Source organism: Geospiza fortis, unplaced genomic scaffold, assembly GCF_000277835.1.
Source record: "Geospiza fortis unplaced genomic scaffold, GeoFor_1.0 scaffold403, whole genome shotgun sequence".
In the NCBI taxonomy this organism is placed as follows: Eukaryota; Metazoa; Chordata; class Aves; order Passeriformes; family Thraupidae; genus Geospiza; species Geospiza fortis.
The window spans coordinates 2,057,639-2,068,363 of NW_005054336.1; the positions used below are offsets into that span (position 1 = coordinate 2,057,639).

The 10,725-nt window shown below is 40.9% G+C and overlaps 1 protein-coding gene across 2 annotated transcripts in view; it reads left to right on the plus strand.

The window, feature by feature from the left end:
• Window positions 1–921: 921 nt before the first annotated feature.
• LRRC8D (leucine rich repeat containing 8 VRAC subunit D) overlaps window positions 922–10,725 on the plus strand; it is a 39,835-nt gene continuing 30,031 nt past the window's right edge. For both annotated transcript variants that reach the window (XM_031057905.1, XM_014307452.2), the window contains exon 1: window positions 922–1,056. The gene's annotated coding sequence lies outside the window, so the exon portion shown is untranslated. The remainder of the gene's footprint in view (window positions 1,057–10,725) is intronic.

Here is a 10,725-nt window from a genome sequence, read left to right on the forward strand (position 1 = left end):
CTGTGGTTGGCAGTGCTAGGAATGCCCTGGGCACACAGCAAGGCAGTGGCAGCCAGCCGGCTGTGCAGTGAGAGTCCTGTAGAATCCTGCCTGTTGCTAAGGGACTCCTTTTGCATATGCAGCAACACTGGTTTATATAGCAGCTTTCCCTGTGTTTGTTGATTGGAGGCAATTACTGTAAAATACTTGATTTATAACAAGGCATACTTAATAAGCAGCAAAGTAAAATAAATATTCATGAATTACCTGCTGGAGTCTGGTTGTTCTTTTTGCTGAGTCGTTGCTTTCCATCTGTGTGCTCTGCATAGCCCTGGAACCTCTGCATCTCTGGAGGTGAAGGCAGCCATGCTGGATCTTAGCTGGTGGAAGTTTTGGGCTGAAGAAAGAGGGGGACAATCCCACTTTTTCTCTATTTTATTCATCCCAGAGGACAGAGGTGTTTTCCTGAGATTTTTCCAAGCAGTTCGTTTGACTCAAAGTGGTCTGCTTGCCTGGCATAGGGCTGTAATGCAGTAGTTGAAGTGTCATCAAAGTGTTTGTGTAAAATATGTGCACTGTGCAGCTACCACATCACTGGGGTCTGGTCTGGCTTTTGTGGTGCTGTAGGGAGGTGATGATGGAGAAATAACAGAGCTCTTGGTTAAGTTAGGATGAGCCAATATGTTTAAGAAAGTATGTGGGAAATGACAAATTGCTCATTTGGGATCTATGCTCTTCAAGAATAGGACAACTCATTTAGAGGAGTTCCAAACTTATTAAAAAAAGGATGTGCTCAGTCTTCCCTAGAGATGAAGCACAGTCAGCAAAAGGATGAGTAACCTTTGTCTTCTGTGTTGCAGAGTGGCATTCCTCTGACCCTCACTACTGTGACCACTTTATTTGGCCAGTTTGATTCACAGGAGTTTGTTTTTATATAGGAGGAATCTGTGGCGCTTGTCAAAATGAGAAAGTGATCATCAGAGTGTGGCTTGGTATCCTGCTGCTGGAGCCTTCAGGAGCCAGCACTCAGCCCTGCTGAAGCCAGAGGAGGAGGGTGGAGAAGCACAGCCTGATCAGGTACTGAGCCAGGAATGGGAAGGGTTCTTTGATGCAGAGTTAAGTTATGGATGATCATTAGTTATAAAATGTTACATTCTTTGGAATGTATGTTCTTGTTAACACGTGTGGCTCAATGGAGGCCCGGTAAAGGCAGCCACATCCATGGGCCTGGCAGGGGTGGGTGTTATGTGTCTGAGTCCTCTAACAGAGCTGAGGTGAACATAAACAAATGTAACACGTTTTCTGGGATATTTGATTTGCACATCTAACGTGCAGTACTGCTCAGTACGTGTTTGCAAATACCATTTTCAGGCTTCATGTAAGTTGTGAAGAATGGGCTAGGAATACTCTTAACAAATGTTTGAATGTTGAAGAGCAGTTTGACGTCTTGAGGGAAGGTTTTTCCTCAGCTTTATTCTTTGTTCTAGTAGGGAGACTTCAGTGCTAGCTTTTGATGAACAGTATATTATGTTGGAACTGTAGAGCACAGAGGTAGCAGACTGATGGGTTTTAAGACACACCAAACTCTGTTTTCGTGTTATGTTTTTATTTGCTGAGATATCTGTAACCATTCCTGGAAACTGGTATTTATTCTTGCATTCACATCTTTCAGACTGTCATACTTGAGAAGATTTAGCTAGGTTCATCTAGTGTGAAGACTGAGAAGTTCAAGATTTTGATTTACTGTATTTGATTTGGGGTTTTTGTCTTATGTAACTGTACCTTCCAGTTTATGTGGAACTCCTGCTCTGAGGACCATGCTTTGAAAAGCCTTTGCATGTTTTTGTGTACTATTAGAGATCCTTTATGAACAGGGCTAGTACTTATGTGGGCTTTTGTACAATGCTTGGGATGGCAGTGGCATGCAATTCACTCTTAGAGAGAGCATTCTATGAAGAGGCACAATGTTTTTTCACCTCAAGTGATGCTTTCTCTCCAGAAATACCAGCCTCTGTAGCTTAGACTTTCTGAATTTATTAGTCACATTTTTGGGTTTTTTTTTAATTTATTGACCCAGTTGGAAGCAGTGAGGGTAGTTTAAAATCTGTTAAGACAATTATTCCTAATGTTCCAGAGGTAGTTTTCAGCTCTGATTATATCTTTCCTGGTGCAGTTAAAAGATAAGAGACTCTTTTTCTAGCATCCATTGTGAATACTTCACTTTTTTTTTTGTCTTGGGAAATAAGAATCAGCATTTATTTGATTGAACAACCAGCTTCCTGCTTCCCAAGGAAGAGATAGTGGCTCATTTGCTTGCAAACATCCCTCCTGTGGAGAGTCTTTGTTGGGGAGTTAGAGGAAAGCTAGCAGTTCCTAGTGAAATAGCTGCATAGCAGGTTGAAGAGGGATTATTGAAGCATTACTAGGAAATTCATGGCTGTGTGGAAGACCTTATGTACTCCACAGACGAGCTGACCTAAATTCTGCAGCCAGGCCTTACTGGTTTCTGTGTTGATGTGATGTGGCAGGCTGGATAACCTGCAGCAGATCTGGGGTTTAAAAAAAAAAAAGCAGAGGGAATACAGAGAATATTTATGTTTGAGTGGAAACACAGACAGGCAAGTCTTTAAGAGTGCACTGAATTGGTCTTAAATTTTTTTTGTTGTTTTCTAACCCACACTTCTCTATTCTTAGTATTGAGTATTTTTCACATAGCCAGGATGGGTCTGTATTATAAGGATGCTCATTAGGAAAAGTGGAGATGTTGTTTACTCCTGGATGAGGACTACGTGGATGGTTTTGCTCATAAGAGGCTTGGAGTTCTGAGATTGGTTTTAGTAAAGAAACTGTGCTAAGTATCTTATCAGTAGTGAAACAGTTAACACAACTGACACTTGAACTCTTCAGGAAAATAGGATTAGTAACCACTTGACATAAATGGAATGGCTTATGCTTGGGTTTCTAGGTGATGTTTGTTTCTCAAGATTATACATTACACAAAACATGACACAAAAATCCAAACAGAAAACAAAATGCCAGGTCTGTCACAGTCATGTTGGTCAGTCTGACCTGCGTGCAGTGTTTTCATGCTGTTATTTCTTGTAGTAGTGTTGTGACTTTGCAGTTTAGTTTCTGCTGGCACAAATGAGGTGTGAGGGCAGTTACTGCTTCCTGCCTTTTTCTGTACACATAAGCTAGACTGATGCAATGCTCTTCTTGGCTTTCACCCTTCCTGCTTGCTCACTTTGGTTACCTGGTCTCACTGCTTCCTTCTCAGGTTCCTCTACTGGTATGAGAGGAATTTTTTTTTGCTAGTACTGCTTATACCATGTCCTGTGAAAGGAACTGTTTATGCAGGCAGAAAAATTTTGCAATCACTAGAAGGACCTTTGCGGTAAGATTTTTACTGGCATAGTTGGGAAGCAGGAAAAAAATATTGGCTGATACAGTTCAATGAACAAAATGTTAAAGTGTGGCTATGGGCTTTGCTGTGCAAGTGTTCTGGTCTGGTTACTGTGATGGAGTGTGTGTGTTTTATAAATTTATAAAACATTTCTGTCTGGAAACCTCTTTTGTGGTGGAATAAGCTTTAAGTCTTGAATTGTTTTAGAGGAATTTCTGCAACTGCAGCATCCTGAAGTGCCAGGGGAAATAATGATATTCTGAAACATTGCTGGCTTATTTTAGATCACATTTCACTTGATGTGCTTTTGATTTGTTTTAAGAACAACTTGTCTGCATAAGCTGTTTGTTTACTATACGCACATAATAAGCAGCAATGCTGACCTCCGACTGGAAGCCAGAATGACTGCAGGTCCTGCTGCCCTACTGCCAGGAGCAGGTATGGAGAGGGGACTGGAGAGCAAGGGCTGTTTCCTGTGCATGTGTTTCAATACCAGAAGCAGTAATTAGAAGCTTATTAACTGACAAATAAATTAAATTGATTGGAATTCCCTCCAAAATGGTGAACTGGTTTTTGCTTGCATTAGTGTTATTGCCAAGGCTACCTCAAGGCAGAAGCAATGTTTTCCTTAGTACAGATATAGATGTCATTTTGAGTAATTCTTTGCAATGAAAAGAACTTCTGTGTGTCTCGCTCCAATGTTACAATTTTCATGTTGGTTTATCTTTTCTTTCTTCCTGTCCTTCCAGCAGAATTTTCAATGTTATCATTAGAGACAGAAACTGAAAAATAACTGGAAAATAGCTGGAGAACAGCCCCACTTTGGTGCTTTTTTCACTGTTTTTGCTCTCGTATTTCTTTGCTTAGACAGGAGACTTGTCCATTACTGATAGCAAAAGCCAGTGCTCACAGTGATGGGTCAGTGAGCTGAGCTGCTTCCAGCTTGTCCTTCTGGAGCCTGAGCCAGCCTGGCTGTGGGCAGTGGCACCGACGCAGCATGGGGGAGGAAGGGGATGGCCTGGCAGGGCTTGTGGCCAGCTTGCTATAGGAGGGAAAAATCTGAGCAGGGTCAAAATGCAGCACTGCTCTCTTTCAGCCTTCCCTGGAGTAATGTCTTGTTGCATGGTTTTGTGTTCACAGACCTGTTTTGTACTGGATGTGTATCAAATTCAGTGGGCTGCAATATTCTTAGCTGTGTTTTGACATATTATGAGGTTGTTTTGAAATACCTACCTGCTCTCAGTTCTTGACTGGAATCTCAGGAGGTGCCTTTTGGATAGATGGGAAGTGATTCTCAATAAGTTACTCCCTCAAGCTTCATCTGTTTTCTTTGGTAGGTGATGCTGTTTTGAAGAAGGCAGCAGCCTCACAGTTCTTATTCTCTCAGAGGTTGAGTGAACACTGGAGCACTAAATCGGTGTAGTGAGGTGCAACATCAAAGAGTGAGGTCTTCCTGTCCTTGTCCATACCTGATTTGGTTTCAGGAGAGATGAAACACTCCCAGCAATTGAGAAACCACAGGAGAGATTGGACTGGAGAAAAGCTGACCTTTTCAACACCAGGTTTTCTTTGTCTAGATGGGCCCAACACAACTCGTGGTGCTGTATTTCCACATGATGGTAAAGAGGACATGCCATTAGATGTTGGTGACATTATTGCCTTGCATCTCAGATAGTAAAGATGGGGGAAGAGAGAGAGATTTACAAGGAAAAAATGAACAAACAGCTCTTTGTTGCTCAATTATTTTAGTGCTTCTGTGGTTTAGCTGTTATATTGTGTTACTCTGTCCACAGCTTTTTATGGGCCTCTTTTAGAAAAATTTAAAATTTACATAAATTATGTTTCTCTAGTTCTTTTTATTATTTCAAGTGCTAGAATATGCTTGCAATTATAACATTCCACTGCCTTTGGTGATTGGATATATAAAATCTGGCCTTTGTTGCTGAGCAATGAGCTCCCAAACTTTCTGCTTATCTGACTGCATTTCATGAAGTGGGTTTTGCTCAGTGTATTACTGGAAACATGGAAAAGTCTTCCCTGCGTAATTGGAATTGTTTTGATCAATAAAGCATCAGTCTCTTTTCCATTCCATTAACTCTTACATGCTGCAGGAGCTGGGCAAAGAAAGTGATTTTTTTCTTTCTGCTCACAAATTGAATCTACTACTTTTTGAGGTAAAATGTTTTTCCAGGCAGACTACAAAGCAATTTTCTTGTGGAGTTCAAGTAATTATTTAAGGAATATAGTAATTGTTAACATTACTGATATTTGAAACATTGGGGGAAAAACAATTCCATGAAAAGACATTTTTGAGAAAGGAAAACACCATACAAGCCCCTTCCCCCTGGCCCTGCCATGTGCTGTTTTGAAGTTCTGTGGTCGTTAAGGGGAGCGCTGCCCGGTTTGGGTTTGGTTTGTTTTTTCCAATCTTTACTATGGAGGAAGCATCATCATTTAAGGCTTTCATGGCAGAGCTCAAATGCCACTCCACTATTTCCCCCCCAAAACCCCACCAGATTGTTGCTTGTACCAGAGCTGCACTCTGGTGTCCGGCTGTCCTGTTTGGAACTGGATCTGGCAGTCCCACATGCACTGCCTTTTTGGCAGGTCGTGTGTTTTGGTGACTTGCTGCCTGCCATGGCAGCAGGCTGAGATGCTGGTAATGCTGCTGAAGGCTGGGAGCAGCACACATTCCTTCCTGTGCCGTGGGTGAGATGGGAAGGACTGGAAACAGGGATGCTGCATGGGCATTTTCTTTAGATGTGAGAAGTGGTGGGCTGTGATAGAACCAGACAGCCACCTCTCAAGTCACCACCTTTTGGCTGAAGGCTGATGGCTGTTTTTTCCTAAGTCTCTGTGCTCTCTAGTCCTTGGGCAGTCGCTGATTGGTGGTAACTTGCAGTCAAATTCACAGCAATGCTAGATTTTCCTTTTCAGCTCAGGGAACGGGATGGAGAGCTGCAGGTAACTTCTGCAGGATCTGGGTGAGTATTTGTGAAGGCAGATGTGGGTGGTGACGGAGCTGGGAGGTATCAGAAGGGAGAACGTGGAACATAAAGCACAGCTAATTTTGCAGGAGTGTATTGGCCCACTCCTCTGGATTGTGCTGTCCTGGTATGTGTATTTAAACCGAGACAATCCAAAATTACTGGCTGTCAACTTGTTAAAATAATGACGTTGCCAAGAACTCTATCATTTTGTTAAGCTTCATTTCAGATTTATTGCATTTTTTTTCACCTTTAATGGGACTAATTCAGGGGATGCAAAGGTGAGGTTTAGCACACTAGTTCCACTCCCTGCAGTTCATTTAAATTTTCTTTTCATTTGCTTTTGCCCCCCTGCTCTGTCTCAACCAGGGTTCAGTCTGAAGGCAGCAAGTGAGAAACTATTCCCTTCACTGAGAGGGTAAGTCTAGGTTGTAGGAGATGGAAAAATGAGAATTGGAGCTCTCATCCATAAACATTAAACAAAACTTATTTCAACAGCCTCTTCTGTCTTTGTTAGAATAGTTGGAGGTATGCCAACCTAAAAAGCCCCAAACCTCCTTTGATTTAACTTTCACCTAGGTCTTTATGTGTCATGTCCTAATGAGGGCCAGAGCTACTTCTGTTTTCCTTGTGTGTTGGATAGCACTTTCATACATTGGTGGTGGAACTTGGGTGGGTTCTTTGCAGTGCTATTGAGTTTCTTTTCCTTGTGTGGGTTGTTCAAATAGCTGTGCTACTGGGAAGACAAACACTTAAAATATGAAAATATGAAAAATATGATGAGGCAAGGGCTGTCAAGTACTATGCATCAATTTTGTACTCTGCATGCTGAGGTCCTGACCTACTTGAGGTCTCTAGGTACTTTTGCAGTGTTAGTGTTTAGCAATGATAAACTGCAATGTCTGGCAGAGGGATTTGGTGTGCAAGGACACCTGAAAAAACAACCTTTAATCCTTTCCCTGAAATGAGCTGGTTTCCAGGTTTCTGTTTTTTCAGAGTTGGACAGGGTGCTTCTATTCAGTGTGTGCTGGCATGATATTCAGTGGTCAGCACCTTGTTTTAATAGTTGTCAACAAAGTAATTTTGATAGAGCTGACTTACTGGATTTTTTTTCCCTGCATGTGTGCCATGTTAATTCTTTGAATGTATTTTTTTCCTCATAAGAAATCAATATACCAGGAAAAACTCCATTCACCAATAGCATCTGAAAACAGTAAAAAGAGCAGAAGGCCAGAAAGCCCCCAGATATCCCGAAACAGCAACAAAAAATGAGCTATGATTTGGTCAAGGGGAGAGCTGCTTGTAGCCAAGGGCACTTGCTAAGAGGGAGACAGATTATGAAAGCTCACCATTTATCTTGGATTTTTGAATGAGGGAAAATGTAATTGTGTTCTCTAAATAAATGAGTGCAGTAGTTATGTTTTGGTTTGTTCCTTATGGTATTAAATGGCTTGTTAATATTAATAGTTTCACAGCTTGTCACAAAAGGCCTTGGTGTTTATTCTTGGTTTTCTAGATAGTCTGATTACAGATGATGGAACTAGACAAGCTAAAGGGTCATGGCATTTTAGAAAGTGATTCTCTAAATGAATATCTGAAGGACCTTTTAGAGTTAGAGGTGTTCCCAAGATAAGCTGTTGCTGATCTGAGGCCACGGATATGAGTGTTTCTTGCTTATTAAATGCCCCAAATGTGAGTAGGTGTGTGTATGAATAAAAGGTATTGGGGATCAGCACTGGCTGAAAATGTTTCTGAAGTTTGCATGGGTTAAACAGCGTTACTGACGTTTCTTGACACCTTTTCTGCAATGTCATCTACCCCATCACTAGCATATTTAGGGGATGGGCTTGTTTTGGTTCTGTACAATCAGAGTGCTCATAAGGAATGTGCATCTTGTTTTCACAGCAGTCACAGAGCAGTCCTCAGGAGCTGACTCACTGCTATTTTGTAAGCAGGGTTTGCCTGCCTGCCTTTTATGTGGTTCTGCCTTTTTCCATTCCACAGTCCATGGCAATTTAGATCTTAAGTGTGCTGGTGTTAAAAAGCCTGCTTCCTGGAGTAGATCTTATCTCTATGTATGTGATGTGTACTTGGCCTAATTTGATACTAACAAAACTAATTTTTGATTATTTCACTTTTTTCTAGTTGTATCTTAATCATGTTACATTACAAAGGCACTTCCCCTGCGGCTAACATACATTATCATTAACAAACAAGTATTAATGATTTGGGGGGGATTATGTTTAGTCTGTTAGTTATTGTTACACTATCACACTTGCAGGGGCTTGTTTTCAAATTTTCCTGCACAATACTTGACTTGAGTTTCAGATTATTTGTCTTGTTCTACTTGCATTTTCACTGAGTTTTGCTATTGGGATGTCATGGTAGGGTGGGACTGGTAAAAATGGGCCACAGGAAAGATACAGAAGGAAGGCTTTAGAGGCTCTATATAATTTGAGCGTTCAAGTTAGAATTTCTGCTGTGTAGCATACCTTGAATAACACTGGATTCCATTATTGACTTCCAGAATCACTTAGACTCACTCTCACACCTTAGTAACACTTTATTCATGGAATGTCAGGTATTTTCTTGTGACTTTTTATTGTTTGCTTTTACTTGGCTCAGTTAGATTATTTTTTTCCACACTGGCATCTTTGGAGGAAGTAAAGTGCCAGAAATCTTCAGTGCTGTAACGATTTTTATTTTTTTAATAAAAAGCTTTTCTGAAAATAACTGTGCACCAATGTGTAAATGAAACTTTTCCCAAAGTACTGCTACCTTTGTAATTTTTTTATAGCTTTCTTAGGTAAAAGTTGGAAGATCAGATTGTTTTAATTGATGTTTTTGCAAAACTTGTGTGGCTGGAAAACTGACAGTAGTCATGTGAATTTTGTATTACTTCTGCATGATTAAAATCAACAGCAGCACTCTGGGCTGCTACTAGAAATATTTCAGAAAAGCCATACAGCAGAGACTAGTGGAGATAACCCAGCAGAGACTTTTTTCCTTTTCCTCATATTCTCTGGTAGCTCCAAGGCTGAGTATAGTAAAAGGAGAAGATGTAAATCATTCTTAGGGAAAAAGGGTGAAGTGATGCTGGTTTTCCTGGTAGTAGCCAGGAGGCTGCAGAGAGGGGAGAAGCAATAGGAAGCTTTTTGTTTCCTGCGTGGGGTTTCACATTTGACACTGGTCAGTGGGAGCCTGATCGGAAGGCACCGGGCGGGTAGAACGCAGCGCCTTCCCTGGGAGCTGCTGGACTTCAGCCTGGGCGTTCCTGCAGGAAACTCCACCCTCTCCCTCTATCTCTTTCTGGTACGTTTTCTAAGCCTTGATGTCGTCTTCTCACTGCTGGCAAAAAGTTACATGTGTGGGAGATATGCAAATGTGTTGTAGTGTTCTGATATAATTTTAGCACAGGAAAAGAGCAAGCTCTGTACATAGGTATCAGTAACTGAGCTGCAGTCTTGCAGCTGAGTTTATTTAGTAGAGCTGTCAAACTTTGAAAAGACATTTGTGTGGATGTGGGGTGTAGGATCAAGTTCAGAGTTTTGTAAACTTAAAAAGTAGCTTCTATCAATCCACAGTTCTCTAAATTCCTTCACAGACAGTAGAAACTGTCTGAATAAGTACAGAAGAATTGTATAATTCAATGACATGATAATTGAGGATTTCTCATTATGTGAATCCTTTTAATATTTACCATGTATACTGTCGCTGCAAGAATACTGGCTTTGCAATGAATAACTGAGGTGGACTTCAGTGGACTTTCTCTTCTCTTGTTTCTGTCAATGTAAAATTCTAAATACTGTTTTATCTTTTTTTTGGTGGGAGGGGAATTTTTCTTTCCAGGTATAATGAGGGCTTGATGATCTTGTGGGAGTGGAATGAAACTACTAAAATCCTTTCTCATATGTACAGGGTTAAGTATTACTCAGGAGGGTAATGTTCCAGTGGAATTGCAGTCTCCCCGTAACAGTTTAGACTTTGGTAAAGCAAGTGGATGAGTCATTGCACAGATTTGATGGCTGAAAAGATTGATTAATAATTAATTTAAAAACAAGATGCCCCTTCCTCTGTGTCCTTGCTTTCAGCCATTCAAAAGATCATCAGATTCCCACATGTAGTTTAACATTTGAGTACTAGGGATGTGTTTACTTTGATGTCTTTCCCTGAACTGCAAATGTTGCTTTGTCTTTGCTTTTGCTCACACATTATTTATAGAGATATAAATGTCAAATTTGATTCAAGTGTTCTGATGAGGTTACTGCACTTAGAAGGAGCCAAATGTTGCCATTTGGTGTGCTAGGGTTATACTTGCCTCATGACCTTTTTGAGATACACTGGTATACCAGGTGC